Source organism: Ambystoma mexicanum, chromosome 2q (genome assembly GCF_040938575.1).
Source record: "Ambystoma mexicanum isolate Mex_15411 chromosome 2q, UKY_AmexF1_1, whole genome shotgun sequence".
Taxonomy (NCBI): Eukaryota; Metazoa; Chordata; class Amphibia; order Caudata; family Ambystomatidae; genus Ambystoma; species Ambystoma mexicanum.
In genome coordinates this window covers 423553828-423581501 of record NC_090924.1, presented here as the reverse complement: position 1 = coordinate 423581501, position 27674 = coordinate 423553828, and the positions used below count along the sequence as shown (strand labels likewise).

The window sequence follows — 27674 nt, the reverse complement described above, 5'->3', positions numbered from 1 at the left end:
TTTTTTTAGCCAAATGATTAGTTAAATCCAAAGCGCCCCTTTCTCATAGAGCAAGTTCTTACCACTTTATTTGAATGTCGAGTCATGATAGTGACAGTGGCGTATCAGTTAAGTCTTGTCCAAAAGGCTGCAGCCCATAAGTACAGTAGTAGCCCTTTGACAGTGCATTTCATCGAAATGTTGGAAATGGTTGTTATAGCTGCTTCGTGTACTTGGTAGCAATCCAATAAATTGATGTGTTTAAAGGTGCCGGTCTAAAGCCTAAACGATGAGAACAGAGGGGAAGATAGCATGGCAGCTTAGAAACCCTGTTAGAGATTTGAATCCAGAAAGAACCCTGTTGTTTGAAGGGATTGCCTTGAACAGACTTTTGTCAGGCGTCTTCTTAAAGGTGCGTACGTTAATGAACCGCAACTTGAGGTTGTGAAAGGAAACCGAACAAAATGCTATTTCGGTCAATCTATGCGCTGGCGTTTGAATCCGCAGTCACACATACTCGCAGCTACAAGCTACCATCATGTCTGTAGAACAGAGAGGGGAGGCAGAAAATAGTACAAGGAGCGTGTCAGAGCCATGAGACATCCAGTATAGAGGCGGATAACTTCCCAAGTAGTTCACTTACTGAATTCTCGTTCTCCTTTCGTTCCATCCACTAACGCTCGCGCTCCTTCACTGGACTCCAAGTGGAGTCACATGACCCTTCTACGTGCATAAATACGTCTCCCAACGTCGTACGGAGTATGTGATTGGTGCACAACCCTCCGATGCTGTTTACATTCATTTGCTATCACGGTACTGTGTTGCTGAATTCCATTAGGATTTGTTTCATATTGGTGTCATTAATCCCTCATGAAAAAGGTCAGTAAACATCACAGAACTGTTCATCATGGTCATTTGATCATAATTAGACGGCGCACGCAGTAGTAAAAGCATCTGTTCGTATATGCCTATCCCCATGTTCATAGTGAGTGGTTTCAGTCCAGATGGTGGAAATAGATATCACTCTTATGCGTTCCAATCCATTTTCTCATTTAAACCATTAATAGCGCTTTTTGTGAGAAAAATGAGTTGTTGTTTTTTTTTCAGAAGGATGGTTTTGTCTTTGTTAATGTCCATACTTGGTATCAATTTGTAGATCACTGTCCATCTGAAATCATCTGGCAAATGTTGTTGTTCCACCCAGTGGTCAACCATCGGGGCATTCTTGGTTCGGTTTTTAAGACCGCTCTTATGTTCTCCTATGCGTAGTTTGCAAGGGCACCATATAGCGTATATTACTAGAGCCGAGTTGCAGTTTGTATGGAGTTTCTGTTTCCATCGCAATCGCGATCCTATGTCGACTTCCGTACTCTTGAAGGAGTATTTGCAGTAAACACAATGTCCACATCGGTGGTGTCCTTCAATTTCGTGGAAGACGCCATTGTTGAGTCAAGCTCATTGGTTTTTGGGGTTTTATTGTGACATCATTCCTTGTTACCTGTTCCTTCAAGTTTTTACTGCGCTTAAATGCCACTACAGGTCTCGGGACAGGTAGATCACCTTTTTCAAGGATAGGCCAATTACTAAGGACAATTTTCTTAATGTCGTTAGACATGTTACTGAAGGTGTTTACAAAGATCAACTTCTGATCATTTTTAGCTTCTGAATGTTCTTTATATTCTAGTAAGGATTCCCGGTTGTTATTATTGGTGCGTTTTAGCGGGCCAGGCACAACAGGTAGAACAGGCATGCAAAAAGGAACCCGCGCCCCAACACCTGTAGAGCTCCCAGCATCCGCTACACCCAGCCAGCCAAGGATATCCAACCGTAACAAGGTGGAGATGGACGTCCAGACGCAGTTGCAGACCATCCTGGCAGAGATGCGCATTATTGGGCAAAGGACGCAAGAAACTAACAATACAGTACTGGACATTAAGCGGGATCTACAGGAAGTCCAAACCTGCCTGACTGCGCAGGCAGAACGTCTCACAGACAACGAACAGACAACGAACAACGGATCACTGCACTTGAGGTAATTATACAACTACAGAAACAGACCTCGATGGGGTCATAAGGGAGGTCCAGAGCTTTGGGGAGAAAATTGATAACCAAGAAAATTGCTCCTGCTGGAACAACCTCCGGGTGGTGGGTCTACCTGAAAACGCTGAAGGGGCGAACCTCGAGACATACATACACGGCTTTCTACGTGATACCCTCAAAATAGAGAACCACAAGAAGTCACAATCGAGAGGATACACAGGGCAGCTATACCCAAACCACCGCCGGACCAGCGACCTCGGATCATGACCATGCGCCTGCTCACTTTTCAGCGTAAAATGCTGATTCTCAAAGCATATAGGGCAGCAGGCTTCATCAAAATAGGGTCTTCTGACATTCGTTTCTACAATGACTACTCACTGGAAGTCTCTAGGCGCTGCAAAGAAATCAGCCTAATCTTCGAGGCCATGAAATACTCAGAACTACGTCATTACTTAAAATTCCCAGCAACATGGTGTGTCCAAATTGACAAACAATGTCACAGCTTTGAGGACCCGGAAGCAGAATGGTGCCTCCTCAAGGAGCAGGAGATAGTCACAACAGACTTTGAACGATGCCCGGCAGAGCCCCGGCACCCGGACCCCCGTTGCTGAAAGTATAACTCGGCACCAACGAACCACACAAAATCCCACATTCAGGGATAACGCCCTCGGGTCCAAATCGGGACCGGACTTGCAAATGAAATCTGGATCCTGTTGAAAGACGCATTCCATCGCAGATCCTTCAACATAATCAAGCATCCATGAGCTTCACGCTACTGTATCCCCCCATGGCTAGTGGAGGCAAGCCGCTGCCTCGCTAGGCCATTATGGCGGCAAGAAACACCCAGCGTCGGGTGGGGCATGAGGAGAGGGACGACGCTGAAAGCAGTGTCACCCCTTCACCGCCTGCCTTGGCACAAGTGCCAATTGTTGGGGCTAGGCCGCAGGTTAGGCCTACCCAACATTTGAAATTCACGGTTTGGTTAAAAGTTAGCAAAGACTCATGTTGGAGTCATTTTGAGTTGCTCGTTCCTAGGGTAAATCAGCAGCGCCATTACAGCACAGCCTTCACATACTGTCACATGCTAAAACTGGACCAAAAGTTGAACAGCAAGACGGTAACAAATCTCTCACATAAACCATGGCACTCATAATTAACCTACTAACACTAAACATTCAGGGCCTAGGTCATCCCATCAAGCGCAGAAGATTGCTCAACAACTTGAGGGAGCTCCAAGGGGAAATAATTTTCCTCCAAGAAACACACCTGGGGTGTATTGATTCACTCCCCAGACCATGCAAAAAAGAGGGTTATCCATACTAGTCAACAAACGGGTCCCTTTCCAGTTCAAACACACAGTAGCTGACAAGGAGGGTAGATTCATACTCGCTCAAGGACATGTATACCATTATGTCCTCACTCTCTTAAACGTATATGTACCTAAATCAGACACTCCGCATTTCTTCACGAAGATGTTTGCGACATGCACACAGTACATGGGGAATCTCACGTTTATAGGGGAGACCTCAACCTAACCCTTGACCCTCACCTGGACCACCAAGGTGACACCACGGGAAGTGCCAGCCTACTCAAGAAGCGGACTGCCCTACAGACATTAATACACAACCTCCACTTGATCGACATATGGAGAGACACACACAACCAAAAACAGGACTTTACGTTCTACTCACATCCACACAACACCTACTCCCGGCTGGATTACTGGCTGACCCCCGCAACCACACGCTACCTAGTGAAAGAATGTACGATCCTCCCGACCACCCTATATGATCACGCTCCTGTCAGCCTAAAAATCTCCCTCCCAGACACACAAAGCCAACCACACCCGTGGAGGCTTAACTTGCGCATGCTCCAATACCCCGACCTAGTGGAACAACTAGCAATGGACGCTGAGCGATTCTGTAAAGCCAATCTAGCCCAAGACTACTCTGCCCATAAGTGCTGGTATGCCTTCAAAGCATACATGAGGGGCCAATGCATTTTGCGCTGGGCGCTTAAACGTAAAGCGTGGGGGGAAGAAGCATCCCGCCTAATGGAAGAATTGGGCAAAGTTGAGATAACCCACAAAAAAAACAGGAATAAACTCCTGAAGCCTACACTAAAAAAACTCTGCACCAAAATCGCCTAGCTATCAGCCGACAGGGCCCAAAAATCATACACCAGTTGGTCACAGTTGTACTATATAGAAAACGACAAGCCCGTTAGGTCAATGGCCCTAGCCCTGAAACAAAGGCAAGCAGCGCAAACAATAGACTCCATTCAAGATAAAGAGGGGAAACAGTTACTAGCGGACGCTCAGATCAATGCCAGATTCAAAGAATTCTACCAGGAATTATACATGGCCTCCGACACCCCCCAGCCTGAGAAATAGAAGGTTTCTTGGACTTTATACAGATCCCTAAAATCCCTGCAAACCATGAAACAGCTCTGGGAGCCCGAATCACAGCAGCAGAAATAGCTAACGCTATAACCGCACTCTCCGTGGGTAAAGCCGCAGGACCCGACGGGATCCCCATAGACTTCTATAAGGTGCTGGCAGACGACCTGGCACCCCAGCTAGAGGAAGTATTTAACGAGGCAATATCCCTAGGCCACCTGCCCCAATCGATGCTAGCCGCAAATAGTATAGTCTTCCACAAGGGGGGGAGGGACACGGCAGTATGCGGCTCGTATAGGCCCATCTCTCTTATAAACGCAGACGCCAAGAATCTCGCGAAATGCCTGGCGCAGCGCATTGAAAACAGCCTCCTGAGGGTCATCCACAAAGACCAAACAGGCTTTATACGGAATGGACACTCAAATGACAATATCAGAAGACTGCTACATCTAATAGTGGGCGATAGGGACCCGGAGGACCTTATATTAGCAGTCGATGCCGAAAAGGCCTTCGACAAGGTACAATGAGAGTTCATATTTAGAGTATTACCATGATACAGCTCCCCTCCCACCTTGTCCAATTGATTAAGCTACTCAATAAGTGCCCTGCAGCTGCCGTAGTAACCGATGGCGTTACCTCCTCTGCTTTCGAACTACAATCGGGCACGCACCAACGGTGTCCGCTGTCACCATTACTCTAAGCCCTCTCCATAGAACCAATTGAAATCAAGCTCTGGGCCGATAGGGGATGGGCAGGCATAGTGCAAGGCAGAGAGGAACACTGCGTGTCCCTCTACTCGGATGACATGCTACTATACATTAGCAAATGGGCCACAGCCCTCCCATACATTCAAACACTCCTAACGGAGATTGGCCCAATGGCGGAATATAAAATTAACATCAGCAAATCAGGTCATGCCACTACGCCCAGAAGCCCCCTTCTCTTTACAAATGAATCATATCCAATACCGCAGTATTCACACTAGCGCTTCAGTGGGCGACTCCAGGGACATAAACTACCCTCAGAAAATAACGGGTATATGCCAGGACCTAAAAACGTGAGACACCCTAAACCTCTCTTTGACTGGGCGGATAAACGCTCTAAAAATGAACTCTTTCCCCAAGCTCATGTACATCGCAATGATGATCCCGGTCAGCCCGACAGCCACCTCTTTAAAGGAGTTAGACAAAGCAATCACCAAATTCATTTGGAGAGGGAAGAAGGCGAGAATCCGACTTTCAGCCCTACAAGCCGCTAAAACAAATGGGGGCCTCACAGCCCGATCCCTTAGGGCATACTACCAAGCGGCGCAAGTGTGCTGGGTGAAACGCTGGCTGGACACATCCGATGACTCCAGCTGGAGGACAATTGAGGTTGAGATGATGAAACCCCTGAACCCAATTGAAACAATGGCCATACCCTTTAGAAGCTCCTGCCCAACATAAGGAAACATCCCATACTTGGGCCCACACTCACCCAATGGCACAGACTCAGGGCAGCACAAGGGATCCAAACTAAGCATGCACACCCATGGTCCAGTATCCGGGCGGTATTATCCTACGGGCACGCATGAAGAACACACCCTATGCAAGATCACGATTGGGCCAACGTTAGGACATTGCAGACGTTCCAAGACGCTCATGCGAAACTCGGTGTGGGGCTGGGCGATTGGCTTTCACACCACACTATCTGCACCACGATACGGCGGCATACCGCACAACCCCCCAGCCCTATGGCCCCCGCTGTCTGCAAGACTGAGATGGAACTACACCTCGACTCCTCCTCACATCTCCGCACATTCTATCAAATGGCAATCCCGAACAACCTGGGATGGAATCACACACTTGCACGCAACTGGTCGGCAGACCTAGGGGTCCAAACAGAGATAACTGATATCCTAGATTACTACGCCGCCATACCTCTAATTTCCACCAACCTCAGGAATAGAGAGATCCAATTTAAAATAGTCCAGCGGGTATACCTCACCCCCTCTACTTTGCATCGGATGGGGATCTCCCAAACAAACACATGCTGGAGAGAATGCAGCGCCCTAGGCATGATGGGACACATTATCTGGCAATGCCCAAAGGTCTCCCAATACTGGAGGGACGTGCACAAGCAGTTAAGTGAAATCAGAGGGGCCACGGTCACACTCACACCTGAGGTAATGCTCTTGGGTGGGGAAGCAGACGCCTGGCACGAGGAGGGACTCACCCGTAAACTTATAGGCCTACTACTGTTCACGGCTAGGAAACTCCTCATTACACATTGGAAAGCCACAGATCCCACTACTGCTGGCGAGCGAAACACACTCCTGGCGAAAATCTGTAAGATGGAATGCGCAGCTATCGCACGTCAACTGCCCCAAAATCCTCTAAGAGCATTAAGAACATTAAAATTCAGAGAACTGACAGACCCATACACATAGGCGTTGACAGGGCTGTGAATCTATCGCTCATAATTCAAAAACACGACCTGCACCCTTACACGGGACAAAACGGAATATGGTCAAGAAACAGGATGCTCATCCACATGACTGTCGAACTGTTAGAACACCAATGGAGCAACTCATAGTTAGGGGAGGAGAAGGGAGTTGTTGTTGTTTGTTGAAGGGGAAGGGGGCATACCGGGGGGAGGGTTGGGTGCTGCAAATAAAGCAATGTGCCAAACGTCTTCTCGCAAATCCAAAAGTCACACTTACGCCCTGTAACATTGCTATAATCCCTAATTCTGTACCCAACCTCATCAGCATAATGAATCAAGATGTATGTAACCTGACTTGTAAATGCCAATAAAAAGAATTTACAAAAAATATATATATATATATATATATATATGGTCGAGGTATCTGTCACGCTCCAAAGATCCCTCCCGTATATGTCCTCCTCAACTGCCTCTTCAAAGGTGCTGTCCTGGGCCTCTGAGTCCTTCTTCTTCTGAGGTTTCCGGGGCTCCTTCACCTTCTTTTTTTCCCTTTGGTGCAAATAAGGATGAGCCCCTTCGGAATCCACCTTTGCCTGAAATAGACCCAGGCCCAGAGGAACCCCGAGGGGCAATCCCCCAGAATAACAGTGAAAAAGCCTTCTTGGCAGACAAAACCCTGATAGATGAGTTTACAGTTCCAGCTGGACGAAATCCTTGTTCCAAAAGAATGTGAAATGCTGGTTTGGAGATAGGGGCTGAGTGTCAGTGCCAATACACCCAAAGACTGACAGATGGAACAGCACAAAGAAGTTCCTTTGACTCTCGCAAGGTGTTTGGAGCTTGTATGCAATAACCAATGGAGCTTTACAGCGAGAAGACAGAACTGACAGAAAGGGATACGGAAGAAATGACTTTAGAGGTTAGAAGGGAGACGTGCTATAGCAAGAGTGCTATAAAACAGCAGACCTGGCACCGCAAGCGCGGGTGAAACAGATACGAAGAGAAAACGAACCGAGCGGTGAAAGAGGAGACATGCTACAGCAAGCGTGCTTTAACACGGCAGAGGGAGCAAAGCGATCACCCTGGGACAGGTTAGCAAGAATAGTCAGAACGCCATAGGTGGTAAGAAGAATGGGCAATACGAAAGTATGGCAAGTCGGTAAAGAAAGGGACAAAGGCTGAACTAAAGAAAGAGCAATGGCTCAATGACAGAAAGCAAGAAAGCAGAACGGCTCCAAAATAGAAAGTACAGTGAACTCAAGGAAAGCACAGGGAAAACAACAGCAGAAGCAGACAGAAGTCTGAAAACCAAAAACAAAAGTAAGCAAGGGAAGGCAAGCAAAAGGCGATGGCAAAAGGCAGAAACTCTAACACAGAGAGATTCTGAAGCGTCTACCAAAGAGAAACGGATACAACACAAGGCTTTTCCCACCCTTATAGAGGCGGCGCCCTTCTTGGAAGAAGACTAGACCACAGAAAGTGATGCTACATCTACGTGTATTTCCATCTTTCCCAGCATGTCCAGGGCCAGTGCATGACAGCATGCCCCTTCCCATACCGAACTCCCCCCGGCTTGCCCGGATACAGCCTATGGAAACGTTGAACCAGTCTGGGGGCATGCACATGAGATCTGGGCTCCCATGTCCTTTCAGCCGCAGTTTACCCCTTCTAATGTACCAAGTACTCTAGAATGCCCTTCTTGTACTTAGAGTCTACTAGGCGTGCCACCTCGTATTCCTCAGGCGTTACTGGAGGCACTATCTTGGGTCTGGTTGCTGTGAGTTGGAAAGGGTCTTTCACATATGTTTTCAGAAGGGAGGAGTGAAACACTGGGTGTACTCTTCTGAGACTCTGAGGCAGCTGTAACAGGAAAGCAACCGGATTGATCTTAGCTTGAATCCAGTAATGACCCAAGTATCGGGGGGAGAATTTACTGGCATGCGTCCATCTTGGCAGGAATTTGGTTGATAGCCAAACCTGGTCCCCCGGTCTCCAATCTGGGTTGGTTGTCCTCTTACGATCTGCTTTCCTTTTATATACACCATGCGAATGCTTTCTAAGGAATTCAGAGCAGTCTTGTGTATTTGCCTCAATTCAGAAAGAAGTCCTTCCACAGCAGGTGCTTTTGAAGCAAAAAGCGCGGTACAAGGAATATGCTGAGGGTGATACCCATATGTGCACATCAAGGGACTCATATTTATTGCTGTGTGATGAGTGTTATTGTAAGTGAATTCTGCCATAGGAATGTATTCGACCCAATTGTCCTGTTCACTGTTGCAGAACCCACAGAGATATTGTTCCAGACTTGTGTTCAGCCTCTCCGTCTGGCCATCTGACTGAGGATGGAATCCTGAAGACAGCGCCCTGTGGATACCTAATTGATCACGCAATGGGGCCCAGTACTTAGAACTAAACTGGGAACTGCGATCAGACACTATGGTCTGAGTAGCCCGTGTAACCTCACAATATCCCTGAGAAAAACAGTAGCTGTCTCTGAGGCAGATGGGATTCCTTAATAATGTTTTTTTTTTAGCCCTGGTTGGCGCTAATACCACTAAGCAAAAAAAAAGACTTGAATGCCACGTAGTGATTGAGTTCAGCATGTTTGTTTATTGTGTTTAAATCTTCAAAAGTTGCAAATTAAATACCAGTTTGTTTGCTTTGTAGTCGTATCAGACACGGTTCAGTTTGATAGTTCCGTCTGAATGTTGCTTGTGTCCTATAAGTATTTTCTTAAGAACTTTTTTTGGGGAATGGTTGCAGTTACGTCACTGGGACTGTATGTACCAATTGTTGCCTCGCTGGGGTTTGTTCCAAGCTTAGTTTCTTTAATAGATAGTTGCAGTTGCGTCACTGAGACTTTTATTCCAATTAATTCATTCCAGGCTTGGTTTCTTTGCAAGATAGTCACAGTTACATCACTGACACTGTTGTGCCAATTTTGAGCTTGTGATATTTCGTAAAGAGAGCTAGATGCTCTAGAGTTGTGGTAAAGTTGATCCCAGTTGCCTCACTGGAACTTTGTTGTAGATTTAGTTGATGGCAAACCAGGTTAGGTGTTGATTATTAAAGAGAAAGTGCGTTGAAAACTGGTTCTTTTTCTTTTTAGAAAAGGCTAGGTGCTCAGTATTCTCCGTTGTATTGGTCCCTATTATCTTGCTGGGACATTCTGTTGCTTTTATGTGGGTCCCAGTTTTTTTCTCACTGGGTCATCTTGTTTTTCCTTCTTGCCCGACACGTGTTTCCCCGTCACTTTGGGGGCGGTTCCTAAGGGGATGGAATTTCATTTCCCTATCGGTATTAGCTCTGAACAGTTGTATTTATAGTATCCTTAGGTTCAATATCATGATCACTAAAGGGGGTACCTAATAGAGAGAAATTGGTATCATGTGTTGAGTTTAGCTCCTATTTTGAAAATACAGGCATATATACGGCAAATTGCTAATTGCTGTTTGCATAAATAGGTACTTACTCGTGATTTGATGTCTGATGTGTTCTGAAAGAGGTTCTTTTGGTTGCTGCTTATATAACAGCATTTATTGCTTAATTGTCACCCTGCAAGGAAAATGAGCTGCCATCAGTAGTTGTGTGGTGTGTTTGAATATCATCTAATACGTTATACATTAAAGATTATGAATTTACTCGCTAGCTTTAAGAGCTTACGGGCTGTACCAAGACTCAGTATTGGGCTCAACTTAAGTATTTGCATTCTAAAGATAAGAAAGGTACTCGATCTCGGGATTTTGATTCACTGTTTACTTATTTGGTATGATTTGCTCTTGTTGCTCGTGGTGGGACTCGCGGTGTGTTACGAGTGCTGGATTCGCAGTGTTAGCTTCCTGGATTGCGATTGTGTCTTGTCGTGACGTCATCGCGTTACTCACGTGATGTCTAGTTGGTGTGATTCGATTGCGGCCGCCATTTTGGTTTGGGGTTAATTAGATATAATTGGTGTGCGCATGTGTATATAGCTGCCACCATGTTTGTTTGGGCTAGAATATGTTGCTATTATAGCTTTACAAAGTTTGCTTTTTCTTTCATTTGTCTACTTTTAAGTCTTGCATTTAAGTTATATTCTGATGTCTATGGAATTGGTCGATGTTACAAGTTAATTTGAAAAATAAACTTCTTTGGGTTTGTGTTTTATTATGTGTCATGTTTCCACCCTGAGTGGTTGCTTAAATTGTAAGCCCTGTTGTGTGTGTTGCAAACTGGGACCTAGGGCTGTAGTTTGTATGGTGTTAATACTCCGGGATGGGAGGCAGGTGATTGTCGATGTGATCAATTTATAAGGGCAGCTATTCTTTACTAGCTATGGTGAAAGGAGAAAATAGATGGTTATAGAAAATGGTGTAGTTCTTGGTCTGAATTTAAATGTGTCCATATTACATATCCATTTTGCTTCTCGTTGGCGCAGCAGGCGTTCAAGATTTCCTTCTCTTGGTGGTGGCTTCACTTTCTCAAGGCCAAAGAATTGTAATTTGTTGAGGTCTGCTTCTTCATGATGATTAATAAAATGGATTGGTATGGGAGTTCGGATGTCTTTGTTTTTAATAGATCTGAGGTGTTCGCCAATCCGGATTTTCAGTTGCCTAGTTGTGCTTCCAATGTAGATTTTTGCGCATTGGCATTTGATTGCGTAAATTACAAATGTACTGTTACAGTTTATAAGTTGCTCAATTTCTTTTGTGGGATTTCTGGAAGAACCGAAAAATGGGCCTTCTTAGTGTAAGAATCAATGGTAACCATTATGGCTGTCATGCCTCTGGAAGGAGGTAGTTCGACTATGGAGTCGGTGACACATGTAACCAAGGTCTGGAAGTTAGATGACCCTTCTGCAGCAGTCCCGTAGGTTTGCTTCTGGACACCTTAATAGTGGCACAAATGGGACAAGCCGACACATAAGACTTGACATCTCGACCTAAAGAAGTCCACCAAGGATTTCTAGCCACCAACTCCAGGGTACCCTTTTAACCTCGGTGACCTGCTAGGGGAAGACTGTGGCACCATTCCAGAGCTTGGGTCTGTAATGATTTATTGGGTAAGTACAAGGCCTCTTTGTTCCAGTTTGAGTTGTTGAAGATCAATTACCCCTTCAGTCTTGATCTTATCTCGGAGTGCTTGAAGAAAAGGCGTCCTCAAGGCCAAAATCTTCTTGTTGGGGAGCAACTCCTCCTTAGCATCGAAGCTGCCCACATCCTCTCCTATGCTGCGAGATAAAGCATGTGCTACAAGATTCTTATATCCAGGGATGTAGGTGATGATGAAGTCGAAAAGTGAGAAACAATAGGCCCATCTGGCATGCCTTGAGTTCTTACACTCCATCTGCTGTAAAACTCTAAGGTTGTGATGGTCGGTACGAACAGTGAATTGGTGAGCAGCTCCCTGGAGTAAGTGTCTCCATTCCTTACAGGCCTGTCTGATGGCCAACAATTCTTTCTCGAGAACCAAATAGTTTCTCTCACTGGAGGATAGAGTTCGGGAGAAATATGCAACGGGATGTTCCATTTTATCTTCTCCCATCTGCAGAAGAACTGCACCTAAAGCCCCATCAGATACATCAGCTTCTACGATGAATGGTCTTGATTGGTCCGGCTGCATCAGTTGTCGTTCAGCACTGATATCTGCTTGCAGTGCAGCCACTGCAATAACATCATCTAGATCTTTATCACCTGCATTAATGTCTGATTTCACTTTGGACATACTTGCTATGTTCTCCATAATCTTCCCACACATTTGCAACAAAAACTTCATTCAGAATTGCAGCACTGATGTTTGTGCTTGCATCTCACCATGTTGCAACATTTTATCTGCTGATGTGTTTATTGCCTCTAAGGCTGAGTGTAAGGCAGTTTCAAGTGGGCACATGCTGGGGGATGCCGTTAGTCTCTTCCCCGTTCCATCGATCGATGGTGCCACATTCTCCTCTGGAAGTGGCTCGGACGTGGTTGTTTCAAGTATCTCAAAGGTGTTTGGGGTTGGGTGTTTACCCGAAGTAAGAGTATCACGCAACGAGTAGCACAGAGCAAGAAGAGAGTCATTGTTGTCAATAGCAGAGAAGGAGGTATCAGTGCTATTGACAGCTTGTTTCATACAAGAGGTCAATGCTAGGACTTGAATCGCTTTTTCTGTTAAAGAAATAGGCAAGTTGGCAGCTTCAGGGAGAAAGTAAGCCTTGATTGTTCCTTCATCAACCTCGCTCATTTTTTTATTCCGAGGCAAACTAGTGGATAGCTGTATTGTGTTTGCGCTTCTCGTATCCCTCAGACGTACATGGGAACCAGAAGCGGCTTTATCTTTTTTTGTAAGGGGTGTTTTTTCTAAGTTGTAGTTATTCGCCCTCGGCCTTAGTTATGGAGTCTGCACACAAAATGTTTTTGTCAATCGCCGTCTCGTTTTCCAATATGTGTTTACCGTAGCCACTTAGTGCTTATCGCACCGCCTGAGAGGATGTACAGGAACATGCCAGCACAACAAAGACTCGATAATAGTATTAGCCCACACCCCTTCTAGGCAAAAAACAGGCAATAATCATGTTAATGAACAGGTTGTTTCCTATCCGATTCTGTGCAGGCTGGGGGGTGGAGTCGGATAGACGTGAAGTGTACGAGTGTTCGAGGAAAGCACCTGGCTTACTGATTTCCTTCGGGTCTGGGCGGTGCACAGGCGGGCAGGGTGTACTAGTCAACGGATCACCGGACCACCGGTGAACACTGTGAACACTCCCTCCACACTCTGCTTGGTGATTGAGCTTTTAGAGACATGCTACTCCTTATTCACCAACAGCACTGAAGACAGGCTTGCAAAAGACAGCTCCAGGCAAAATGTGACACCACAGAACACTGTGACCACTCCCTCCATGCTCTGCCACATTCTGCTTGGAAATTGAGCTTTTAAAGGCCTGCTCCTCCTTATCCTCCAACAGAGCTGAAGACAGACTTGCAAACAAACAGCTCCAGGAAAAATATGACACTGTAGCACACTGTGAACACTCCCTCCCCACTCTGCCATGACACTTTGTAACAGCAATCGTCTCAGACTGGCCTATAGGGCAATATGGCCATGGCCAAAACAAAAGTACAAAATGCTGGTGGGCCACATTTTTGGCAAATTTGGGCCAGCTTGATGAGTTAATTCACTCTGCGGCTAGTGGTTTTGACCAGATTTGTTGAATAAATATTATTTAAAATGCACACTTTGCATCACACTTGATCAGAAAACTCACCCTTGATTACTATTCAAACAGTGTAACAAAAGGAATGAATAGCCATTTGCATCAGTGGGCCACTTTTTAATTGGTGCCAGAGATAAGTTTATGACCCAGTCCGACCCTGCCTGCAAGAGTAGACATGAAGCAATGAGCAAGGAATACTGGGAAGCATAGTCTTTTGAATAAAACACGCTTACTGACTACTCAACACTTGAAATGGATCTGGAAGGGAAGTGAAGTGGAAAATAGGGCTTTTGGGCTCCCAAATTAGCACAGTACTGTGTTGTAGGGTCCAGAAGATAAGTCCAATATGAAACAGTTCCCAAATCATGCCCCCAAGTGGCGGGAACCAGAGCAAAGGGAGTGAATCGTGACAGCTGAAGAGACTGGTTAAATGATCAAGGACAGAAGTGGTGGAGGAGAAAGATCAGAGGAGGTGGCAGTGAAGAGCAGAGAGATCTAGGAAAGAATAATAACCAAGGTCACGGTTGCTGAAAGGAGAAGCAGAGGAGGTGAAGGGGAGAGTGAGATAATAGGAGAAGGTGATGAAAGAGGAGCAAGGGATGAGGGGCTGAGTAGGTGGAGAGATTATGATCAGAGGAGAAGGTGGTGAAAGGAGGAGTAGAGCAGAAGGTGATACAAGGAGTAGTAGAGAAGTAGAAGGAGGGGAGTAGACCTGAAGAAGACCTGAAGAAGAGTCAGAGAACAAACTAGTGAAGGAGGGGGGTTGGGGAGGGAGAAACACACCCTATTCACAGGGACTGTGAAACTGGTGGGTAATAGTTTTCATCCACTGAGTAAATCACATTATGCTCAATTGTTAATGGTCACAAGAATAGTAAGTAATTAGTCCATCTTGAGTCAAGTGTTTGAGAATATGAAAAACAAATTTACCGAAAGAGGATAGAGGAAATTCATGATCTTAGTAGACTTGGCTGAATACAAATTTAATTTGCACATTTGTCAGGAGACTTGCTTTAACACAAACGGCCAGAAGTACTTGTCGCCTAGCTTTTATTAGAACATATTCAGAGTTAGAGCGATTAAGAATATCATTTTTAATAAGTGGAATATTTTGATGTGTGCTCCCAAGACTAAAACGTGGTTTGGAAAGCAACATATGTTCTCTTACAAGCCAAGTAGGAATTGATGATTTTATAGTAAACATGTTTCTGGCCATTACAGCCAAATGTTTTGATGTGTAAAATGTATTAATCGGAATGATGTTATTATGGGTGCCTTGATGTATTATCTGAAAAATGAGAAGATGTTTTAGACATTTTGCCAAGTGTGATACAAGCAATGTGACTATCAGATGCCCCTGTATTTTACATTCTTTTTACATTATGTAGGACAACCCATCCTCAAGTTCAGGATACGGTGGATTGAACATGGATCTAATATTAGATTAGGTAATCTAATGTCACCGCTAGGCAGACATTTTAAAGAATTTGGACACCAAGTTAACTAAATGCGTTTTCCGGTTTTCGAGGTAATCTGCATACCAAAGATGAGAGGCAATGTGCAGAAATTTGGGGAGGTCAAATAGGTAATCATTTTCATAATGGGATGAATAATGAATGGACCATTTTTTGTATGGTATTTGTGAGAAAGCATACATTAAGTAAAATATCAGGCATTTAAAAAAGTTCTGACATTTCCACCCAAGTAGAATACAAGCTGTGACTCAGTGCCCTGCTTAACCTTAAGAAGCCATTTCAAATTCTAACTTAAGAGCATCTTTCCCGCGGAGGTGTTGCAGTTGAAACGTTGTGCTCAGACAGAGAGAAACTAATTTGCGCAGAGCTTACAACCAAAGAAACAACCATCATTATCCCAGATTTATTGGGTTTATAATTATGCAGGTTCCCTGTGATGAAGGAGAGTTGAACATGACAAGCTGCTTCCCATGCTCCCTGCAATTTATGACATGAAAGAAGAGGGACCAAAAATAATATCAGTAATGACAAGACAAATGGAGTTGGTGGAAGGAGTTTGGCAGAGAATGGTGATAGAGAGGACTACTTGGAGAACAGCAGGAAGACAGAGCTGAAGGCAGGAGACAAATCCTATTGAGTAGGTTGGAGGAAAAAATAGTTGTCATCAGAGCGTGGAAAGTTGTTGGGGAGTGGAAGTGTTGGAGCCATAGAGAGAGAGAGAGGGTTTTTGCAGGAAGCTGGCGGAAGAGAAATTTGCCACCGGAAGGAGAGGAGCTATTTGGGAGTTGTGGAAGTTGATGAAGAACAATCAGAGAAACAACAATCCCAGAGAGACAGATGTAGAGGAATGTTCTAGACACCAGGGGCTGGAAGAGGAGAGTTAGAGTAGGTGATATCATGACTATACCTGAAGATGTGGTAGGAGCATAGGTACCCTTATAGAGAGAAAGAATAGGGAGGGTTCAAATGGCCAAGTTGCTCCAGAACAGAATATAAATCGGGTGGCAGGAGGTGTGCGACAGTGCATACTCACTGGTGGTCAGGTAGTGGACCATAGGAGGCATCTGAGAGAGAAGACCCAAGGGATCAAGATCTCCAGAGTAGGGAGCTACCCAGCAAATGGGGAACTCCCTAAGCCTGACTGAGACATGTGATAGCAGCCTTTGAGCAGAAGACAAATAGCTTACACATTCACTTCTTGGAGTTGTTCTTCTGGATTTTCCCAAGCCTGGTTTGAATAGACCACGATTCATTGCACTCAAAAGACAAGATTTTGGTAACCCTGCCAAACCCACAACCTGAAGACAAAGTCCAGGGTCATCAATTGGACACTCAAGCAGCAGCAGACTAAGGCCAACCAATTAAAATTTGCTGTAGCTGCTGTACTCTTTTTTGGCTTTCCCTGAGAAACTATCACAAAGATCCAATAAGCCTCAGAGAGCTCCTGCTGAAGCAAGCTGAATTTTAGTTTGCTTATTGTTACTCTTTCAACTTTGACTTACCTCTTTCACTTGCCTTACCTAACCCATAGTATTTCTTGTACATATGTAATACAATTCTTTAGCTTGACACCAACTTAAGTCTTTTCACGGTCCCCCACTTGGTACACTCTGTGTATACTCCATAGTGTTATAAGTGGAACTTTGACTCCAGTGAGAGAAGGGGAAGGCAATAGCATAATGAAATGCGCATCTCAAGGAGTTGCGGCCAAGGCAGGTTGACAGCCAAATGGGTGCATAGGTCAAAAGAAGGAGGTCCTCATGTATGGTATTTCATGTGTTTACATCATTCATTTGGAGCATTTAAATATCTCCTTTGTGAAATCACTTGTCTCAATACATAGATCTTAACCCTGCTGAAACCCATACCTTACACCTACCTGAACATATTTTTGTTTCAGGAGGGGCCTGCAACTAGAAAACCCAATGCTGTCATGAATAGAATTTGGCAATTTATTCAAAAGCCTGACTCACAAGACTGACAGTTTCTTATGTCTTCCGGTCGGACAATGTCCTAGAGACGCTCAGAACGTCTTCAGTACGATTGGTGTATAAAGTTATTTCTCCCCGCATTTAAAGAATGAAGGACTGCAGTGGTTATTCTTTCAGTTATGAGACATTTTTCAGTTATGACTAATATTGTTTCAGATATGATTAATTTGATAATTAATTTCTGGTTGGTTTGATCCTGTCCTTTTGGACTATACTCCATAGTCAATTGTAATTTTTGTATTCTCAAAGTTTGCACTTCATTACTAAGCTTTTGATTTTATAAAAAAAAGATTACAATAGTTCAATTGTAGATAGATTGTATTTGAATGTTTTACATTTTTTTATTTAATACTTTTGGCCGATAGTTTTATCCTTTTGCATACAGTTCAACAAATCATATGCTTCTAAAATCAACCAACTATTCTCTACATTAAAAATCAATAACAACATAGATTAATGAGTAAAAAAGAAAAGAAAACATTATGTACAGTACTAGATGGATGCATCTACTAACATCATCAATGTCTAAAAATCCTCAGTCTAATCATTTACTGCCATTTGGTAGTCAACATACATTCAATCTTAAAAGCCTATTCACTTAAGGAAGAAAAGCAAAATAAAAATAAAGAGTTTCCATACCAGCTCCCATCACTATATCCATATTTGATAATTGTGCTCTTCTGTGTTTGTCCAATCCATTAGTAAACATTGCACATTTCAGCAGGTTATCAAGTTCTGTTCAGTTCCAGTTCTCTTAGTTAATAAAATACATTAAATGTGCATATCTACAGCAATAATTACAAGAGAGTTTGCGGCTACAATCATGGACCAAAACTGATCTGTTTCAATACTGCTTAGCTAAGTGCAAAAACGCTCATATCCTTTAGCATAGAGTTTCGTTAACTTTTAACATGCAGTCCATATATGTCTACTAGATTTTATAGACTTTGTACACAATCGACAGTCTTTTTTCATGTGGGATGTTCTGCCAGGCACAAATACACTCCATATCCGCCAAGATATTTAGGCACAAACACATAAAAAAACACCTTAAAGCACTAGAACAGGCCTCGTTCAAGTAACTACATGGCTTCCGGTACGGAAAGCTTTGGTTTCCATACTCTTCATAGCGTCGTATTTTCGCAAGAATCTCAGTGCTTCATACTCTGTCCCATTCCTGTGTTTTATACGCTAGTTTATGCAGATAATAAGCAATATCGGCTGACCCAGACAGAGGTAATCCGATATTGTCCAAGTATTCTTGTACTGACATTGCCAGTTCAAGGTATGCTGTATTATCCCCCCGGAAATAGGCATGTGCTGTGCACATCGAATATGTGTCTGGTATGGCGTTAATGGTGTTGACTCTTTCCATTTTTTGAAATCATTTACTACAGGTCAAATTTCTGGTAGTACATAAAGATGTAATACAAAGTTCCATTCTCACAGCTTCCACTGGAACAGACGACGGAATACCCAGTAATGATCCGAGTATTTTCCCTTCCAACTGATCAAGCCAGCCCACATGCTTTTCTGGAATTTTTTCCATACCATATAGAATACATGGAACTATTGCTTTGTTATATACTTCAATAAGTCCCTCTATTGAGTTTCCACCCACTCTTTTAATAAAGCCCCACAATACCAGCCATTGACACAGTGCTTTAGTTTTGATGTATGCATAGTATTTAGCAGATGTGGGGGCACTAAAGAAAGGTAAGCCAAGGTAAATGTACATTTAACCAACTCCAATCTAGTACCATTAATATACCAATTAAAGCTGATAGAGTGATGATCTTTTCTCCGTATGTGCATGACCTTGGTTATTGTATAGTTGACAAGCCTAGGGGTGTGCGGTCAGTAAAACCGTATCTTTGGCATACATGATCCACGGCACCTCAACACCACCAATCTGAGGTGGGAAGGTTTGTGGCCAATAGTTAACCCCATGTTAGCCACATATAGGTTGAACTGCAGGGGTGCCAGGACACACTGCGGCTTCAAACCCCTATTTGTGGGCATGAGGGAAGCAATGTCCCCCTCTTGCAAAATTCGAACAGTAACTGTTGTGTCGGTGTAAAGAGCCTTTATGAAGTACAATAAGTGTTTATCAATGCCTCATCTTTCCATTTTGGACCATAGGATTTGCCGATCAACACAATCAAATGCTGTCTTATAGTCGATCAATTCTAATAACATTGTCGCAAAAATGTCACTACCTGCGTCTACCATTGCTAGTGATCTAAATTTATTGGGATCTGTAGGGGACCCACTTTTGTGGATCAGGACCAATATTGAATTTTGCCAGCTAGGGGGAAGAATACCAAAAGTGCATATTTTAGTGTACATTTGATGCAATATTCAAGCCCAAAACTGGGGACTGGATTTCAAACCGTCTGGCCGGTCCAGGCGCCCTGGACGGTTTTAGCCCTGCCAAAATGTCCATTATATCCCTGAATTCGATGATCAAGGCCGGTCGACCCGTGTTTGTAAAGGAGGATTCTTGTTTTGCGTGACTATGGTCCCAGTATAGGCCCTTTACATGTACCTTCCATGCTGCCTCTGCAATGGCGCAAACTTCCTTAGGGACTGTTGCCGCCAAATATGTTCGATGTAGGTGCCAACATTTCCGAGAATCGTGTGTATGGATCAGTCCATATACCATTTTTCAGTTAGCTGATTCAAGACTGGATTTGCGGCTATGAAACCAATTCTTATGTTTAGTACTCACCGTCCCAATCTCCATTTTTTATTTCTTGATAAGTCAAATCTTGATAGTCTTGATGACCTTTACTTTCCTGTGAAACTGGCGCTTTTCTAGGTGGATTTTATGGTAAAAAACGATGAGGTTATCCCTTCCTTGTATTGATGTTTTATCTGCCATATAAAGCATAGGCTGTATTAATCCCAAAAATATCGGCCAAGTCGCCTTTACAATACTTAAGTACATCTTCCATAGGAAGAACTATGCATGAAATGTATTTTTTTGTCCTTTTTAGATTAGCCTCTTTCCATACTATTCTGTTGCCCTGAACATTAACTGACACTTTTCCTAGTTCTAACTTCATGTTCTTCTGTTTATACGCTTGGAGCATAACCTTCAGCTGTGCATGGTCACTGAGTAATGAGAATACAACTTCATACTTCAATTTTCTACAGTGCAGCATATCAGTTACAAAGATACAATCCAAGCATGAGGCACTAGTGTCGTTAGTCCATGTAACAACCTTCAACATTGATTCGTTCTTACAAGGCAACAAAGGTATAAATTTAAGCAGTGCTTTCGACCACCTCTGGCCCTTCTGTGTTAGTGTTCGAGTGTGTTCGGTTAATTATCTCCATTGTTCATCATTTATTGCTCCATTTTCTAAATGTGTACATAGTGCATTAAAGTCACTGGCTATAATTATGTTTCCCTTCGGATTGCTAAACCTCCACCTATACAGCAGCTCCAACACCCATTTCAACAGTAAGTATGTTTTTGATCCATCTGGGGGAATCATATTTGTTGAGTATCAAGGAATCTTTGATTTCAACTGCTAGTCCATTCGCACACTCACTCCTGAGCTGTAGGCTACCTCCTCATTGCCAAGATGGAGGCCAGTGCATAAGCCACCCTTGGGTCTCCCTTTCTGCGCAGTAATTGCTGGTTGTACAAATGTGCTGTAACCGCCCATCGTTAGAGACATCATCAACCAAGTCTCTTGCAAGAGAAATATGTCTGTGATAGTCAGAGAAACATGGCCGGCTATCTGTAAGGTAAACAATCTGAATCCCCTTGTGTTCCATGATAGAATCGGACACAATGCAGTATGTATCGATGGTCAATATGCGTGTTCCTCAACAAATGGTCTCCAATACTCATTAAGCTGAGATTCCTGGCCCAATCAAGGCTGTTAGGCTTGTTTGCCCAGCATCTCTCTTTTTTTCAAGTAGTTTTGCCCATAACTTTGGCATCCATGGTGTACAGAGCGGATATAAAGCACTTCTCATTGGCTAAGCCATAATAGAGCTGTACATAATAGCCCATAGTGTAGAATTTGTCGACAAATGACGTAGGTGTTTCAACAACCATACAGCTGACAAACTTGACCACTATCCAGTTAGTTTGGCTGTGAAAAGTGGGCAGTTCCACCCTTTCGAGGTCTTAAGGTATCATAATGGATAGCTCTTCAATCTGTTTGAACAATGTCATTCAATTTCGTCTGTTTAGAAATGGGCAATAGCTGGTAGGCTCAATCTCCTCAATGCACCCACACTGTGGATAACGCAATGAAGATTTAGATGGTTTGTCTCTTTGCTTGTTTTATGGTCGATTCCCTGTACAATAACTGTCCACTCGTCGCACTTGATTAGAGCCAGGATGCTCTACGGGTGTTTCCATTTGATTGGTTGATGTATGAACGTGCGCTCAGATCCAACTCCAGCACCTGACTGTTTACTCCCTGCTTCAAGAAAAAAAGTAGGCGAGATGCCAGCTTCTGTGTGACTGCCCCTACACTTTGTTTGTTTGTTTATTCATTTATATAGCACACCAAACCCAGGGGTATCTGGGTGCGTTATAAGTTACATAGTGGTTAGAACAGGTTACGTAGTAGAGCAGATACATGAGATTATTTACATAGCAGTATTATGAATATTCCATTGCATTGTGAATTTACATAGTTATCTTGCAAATATATATAAACAGGCAGAGTAATATAAATATGAGCATGGATAGCAGAGTAATAGAAGGTTATATATCAAGTGAACTGAGAAATGTTTTAGTCTTTATTCTAAAGCTGTAGTGAGAGGGTCTTATCTTAAGGCTACAGGTAGGGAGTTCCACAGTTGAGCTGTCAAAACAGGAAAGCTACTTCCCCCTGCTTTCTTAAGCTTGTATCTGGGGACCTGAAGGCAGTGTGAATGCAAAGTTCTGGCAGGGCGTTCCGATGAACTTTTCGATAATTTGTCCACTTAGTATTTAGGGACCATGTTGGATAGACATTTGTGGGTGAGGGTTAGTGATTGTTGAAGTTGATTCTATCCTTGACTGATATCCATTTAGTGTTACGCCTGGCATCAGATATGTGCTGCATTCTAGGGATGCTTAGCGCAGTTCTAAGAGCATTATTTTGCAGTATTTGCAATCTAGTAACATTGTATTTGCTTGATCCTAGATAAAGTGCATTGCAATAGTCTAGTTTCGAGAGAATTAGTGCTCTTGCCAGGGTAATGCAACCTGTTGTAGAAAGAAACGGTTTACAGGCATTGATTAATTTGCAAGTGTAGGCTGGAGCTGAGGCAGTAGCGTTGACTTGTTTGTTAAGGTTCAAGGCTGAGTCAAGGTAAAAGCCCAAGGTTTTTACCTCTTTGGATACTTTGATATTTATACCGTCAATGTTGAATGATTTAAACTGGTTTAATTTATTCAGTCTTACTGACAAACCAATGAGAAGGAGTTCTGTCTTTTCGTTGTTGAGACAGAGGCTGGGGGTAGCCATCCATGCTTGGATAGTGAGATAAATGTTATTCAACAAGGTAGAGTCTGTGTCATAATCTCCCGAGATAGGAATGAGAATCTGGGTTTCATCAGTATAGCTAGTGTAGGTGACACCCAGATTGTCAAGGTCATCAAAAAGAGGCTTGGTGAAAATATTATACATCATGGGAGAGACACACAAGCCCTGTGGTACTCTGCAGGTAATAAGTGCAGACTCTGCTGATGCAGTAGATGAAAAGACTCTCATGGAGTGATTATCCAATATGGATTGAATCTAGGCAGTAGCTTCAGAGGAAAAGTGGGCAGCTGACGTCAAATGATTATGGAGCACTTTATGATCAACTAAATCAAAAGCAGCGGAGAGGTCCAATAGGAGGAGGAGGGCCAGTTTCCCTTTGTCCTTTATCTCATCCGTTTGATTTTCCAAGTCAATTTTAGCAGATTATATGCCGTGTTTAGGTCTAAAGCCTGACTGACGGAATCCCAGAAGATTATTAGCCTCATAGTAAGCCTGTATCTGGAGCTAAGCCGCCTCGTCTAGGATTTTCAAAAGAAATGGGACAGTTGTTATAGGTTTGTAATTGGTAGGAATATTGGGGTCAAGATCAGGTTTTTTAAAAGAGGGGGGACACATGCATCCTTTAGATTGGTCGGGACAGTGCAAGAGTCAAAGGCTGAGTGCATTCATGTAGTGATGAATGGTCTAGATCCCTAGCTGCCTTTTTGATTATTGGTGCCGGGCACAAGTCCCCCTGGCATGGTTTTGTAGGAATCATCTGTGACTCCTGTGATGGTGGGCCGCTAGAGAGGTTTAGTTTTTTAACTTTGATCTTTTCTTGTAGAAGAGATATTTTGTTGGAGAGTGCAGTTTGAATATTAGTGCCCCAAGTCTTGTCCTTGATGCAAGTATCGGTCGAAGGAGTAGGGGACTCTAGCTCTCTTAGAATGACAAAGAGTTCTCTTGTACTAGAGCTAGCTTTATTAATTCTATCATTATACGTGTCTCCTTTAGGCATGACGATCTCAGATTAATATCTTGTGGCTTTTTCTGTGAAATTGTCCTTGATCAGCACTGTGGGGTTGTTTTTCCATAGGGATTCTGCACTCCTTTTTTCCGTTCTGTATGGCTTTGAGATTTGAGGTGAACCAAGAGTTAAGATGGGCTCTTGATATGATATGATTGTTTATTTATATAGCGCCTATACACAATGGGGCTCATTACACGTTGTGCGGTAAAAATCCCAAAATACCGGCATGGCGCTATCAACGTGTCCGCCATCGTAAGAGGGCGCTAATCGCATACCATTCCGAGTACGCGGACACGAGCATAGCGCCATGCCGGTAAACCCCCTACCGCCATGGCGGTAAAGACCCAAAAAAGTCACTTACCGCCCTCGACGAAAGTGCAGATTGCACCTCCGCCCTCCTGCTGCATGCAAATAGTGGTCACCACAATTAGCGGTGACCGTTAAATTGCGGAACCGGAAATAGCATCATCGCACAGGAACGGGAAAGAGCACGGCGGCCATCTTCAAAAACACAATCCATTGCCATCCTCTGCCCCCTGGACCTGTTTGGAGTCTTTGAAAATCATCCGGGACACCTTCAAGATGCCCAAGGCATTAAAAAAAAGCACTGACAGGCAGCGCAAAGAAAAATTTACAGCAGAGGAGTTGAACATGCTGACCCAGACCCTGGCAGAGAATGCTGAGGTTGTTTTTGCAAATGACATGTGGCGGCTGACACTACTTAAGAAAAAAGCCATCTGGGAAGAAGTTGCAGTGAAAGTCAGTGCAGTGGGCACCAGCACCCGCACTGTGCGTGTGTGCAGGAAAAGGTGGGACGACCTCAGACTGCGGGTGAAGGGCATCCTTGCTGAAAACCACCGAATCGCCAGTGCAGGTGGAGCTGGTTCACCCATCAGACTTAAAGAATGGGAGGAGACCTGTGGAAAACTAATCGCTGTGGAATCCATTGAGGGAGTAGGCACCATGGAACTAGGCGTGGGTACCACTTCGGATGGAGGAGAGTGTACACATGACAGGATGTTATGTGAATGTATTGTTCCCCCCATATGTGAGCACAGAATCCTCTCATGCATGGACACACATGCATCCATCCCTCACCATGTCAGTGTCAGACCCAAACACACATACATGCACACATCACCAGAGACAAGTTCCAAACACAACCATGCATGGATGAGGCACTGAACTGGCACATCACCTGCATCCACAACTACTAAGACCCAAGGCCACAACTGCATCATTGATGTATTCTGCATTAAGTATAGTGAAACACAACCAGTTCCATCCCCCTTCTTGTCCCTGACAGGCTCACATACAGATGGTGAGGATGCCGCAAATGCATCCCAGGCAGCAGCTACGAGTAAGAGGCCAAGGGCACAGGACTCGGAGGACACCCCCACAACATCAAGGGGCAAGGGGGGAAGGTCACACCTGATGAGTTCGAAACATCATAGGAGTGCCACTGCCAGGGCAGAAGTAGCTGCACCACAAACTGCAGCCCCACCACCGGAGGTGAACCCACAGCCACCAATACCAGCCACTGAGGGCCCACCATCAGCTGCGGCAAGCTCCGCTGGAGAGGCAGCCGCCACTGCCCCCCTATCTGATCCTGAGGACACTATAGTTGGCCCAATGGGGATGCACACCCCAAGCCCCCCTAGAACCTCAGAGCCAGCACCATTCCAGACACCTGGGTCTGATGTTACTGTTGAGCACAACTTTCCAGCCATAATGTCCCCCATGGTGGCTTCACCTGCTGCAGTGGATGCATCTGAGAGCACAGCATCCAGTACACCATCACCCAGCACTGCCCTCCATCTGCCCACCATCCTGCAGCGTCAACAGGAACTGACTGTGCTGGTTGGCCAGCATGTTGAGGAGGCTGCCCATCTCAGGGGGGATATTGTGGAGACGGCAAGGCACTCCACTGAGAGGATGGACGCCTGTACTGACAGGCTGTGTGACGAGATATCCAGGCTCAGGGAGGTCCTTACTCGCGTAGCCGACAAAGGACCGCCACTTCTCACAACCAGGACAGTCTGCCCCATCGTCATCTGCCGGCTCAACACAGACAAACCCCCTCCGCCGCTCAACACGCACCACCTGGCGCACGTCTGGCCATCCTCCAAATGCTGCTACAGACAATGGCCAATAGGGGGTTAATGGTGATTCCTCTGCGTGCATGGGCCAACGCAAACATGGCAGACACATGAGGAACTGTTGTGGGGGGTGGGGAGAAGGGTGTCATGGGTCTGTTGTGTGGGGTGGAGGAAGGGTGTTATGGGTCTGTTGTGGGGAGAAGGGTGTTATGGGTCTGTTGTGGGGGGTGGAGGAAGGGTGTTATGGGTCTGTTGTGGGGGGTGAGGAGAAGGGTGTTATGGGTCTGTTGTGGGGGTGGGGGGAAGGGTGTTATGGGTCTGTTGTGTGGGGTGGGGAGAAGGGTGTTATGGGTCTGTTGTGGAGTGTGGGGAGAAGGGTGTTATGGGTCTGTTGTGGGGGGTGAGGGGAAGGGTGTTATGGGTCTGTTGTGGGGGGTGGGGGGAAGGGTGTTATGGGTCTGTTGTGGGGGTTGGGGGGTAGGGTGTTATGGGTCTGTTGTGGGGGGTGGGGGGAAGGGTGGTGGGATGTTTGAGGACATGCACTTTTTCATTGTTCCGTTACTTAATACACTGGTGTCTAATCAAAACACAGGCTTGGACACCTTCATTGTGTTTGTGTACTTTATTGGAGACAGTGTTCATTGCGTACTTCTAAACATACACCAGTGCATCACTACCCATGTCCATGTGACAGTACCAAAACATGTCCCTCAGAATATTTGGTTGATCAGATGTTGTCTCACAGCACGTCCCTCCTGGCCATCCCCTCTTGCATGTCCTGCATCCCCTTCGCCTCCGTCCTCATCAGCTTCATCATCCTCATCAGGTGCTTCTATTTCAACGTCAGGGGGCAGTGGCACATTCCTTCTGATACACATATTGTGCAGCATGACACATGGCATGGTGATCTTGGCCACTTTCTCATGGCCATACAGGAGAGTGCCACCAGACCTGCTAATGCACCTAAACCGTGATTTCAAAAGGCCAAAAGTCTGCTCGATCACGATGCGGGTTCGGGTAGGTGCACCATTGTATTCCTCTTCGTGCCTGTTCTGTGGGTTCCGTACAGGTGTGAGGAGCCAGGTCTTCAGGGGATAGCCCGCATTACATGTATGGGGGAACGAATGGGGTCCTGTTACTGTTCACCTGCAGAGCAGCCTCTTCATATCACACAAATCGACATTGCATAGTGATTCCAGTACACAGTCAATGGCATACATGCAGATGGTCCGTGTGACAGCAATGTGCAAGGGTGAGCTCGACCCTGCAAGTAGACATGCCCCATTACTGTCTACAACAGTAATTGACATGTCCTGGGTGAGGTGAGGTTTTAGGTGTCCCTGGGCCCACGCAGATTTTGTTCCTCACTGTTGTTGTACTGCCATTCCAACATAGATGTTGCCATGCAGTGAGGCATCACTTCAGTGGTGGTAAAGGTGCGTGGTGAAATGTAATGTGTATGGCAAGGGCTGATCCTTTTGCATGCATCATACGGCACATTGCATTATTGATCTTGTGCTGGACTGATTCCGGACGACTATCTTCATGGCACGTATGGAATCTGGCCATTTTGTGGCGTACAAT

General features: G+C 44.8%; 1 protein-coding gene across 1 annotated transcript in view; it reads left to right on the top strand.

Moving 5' to 3' along the window:
- The window catches only part of LOC138568750 (uncharacterized), an 810508-nt gene that overhangs the window by 760223 nt on the left and 22611 nt on the right, over positions 1 to 27674 (top strand). The window lies entirely within an intron of this gene.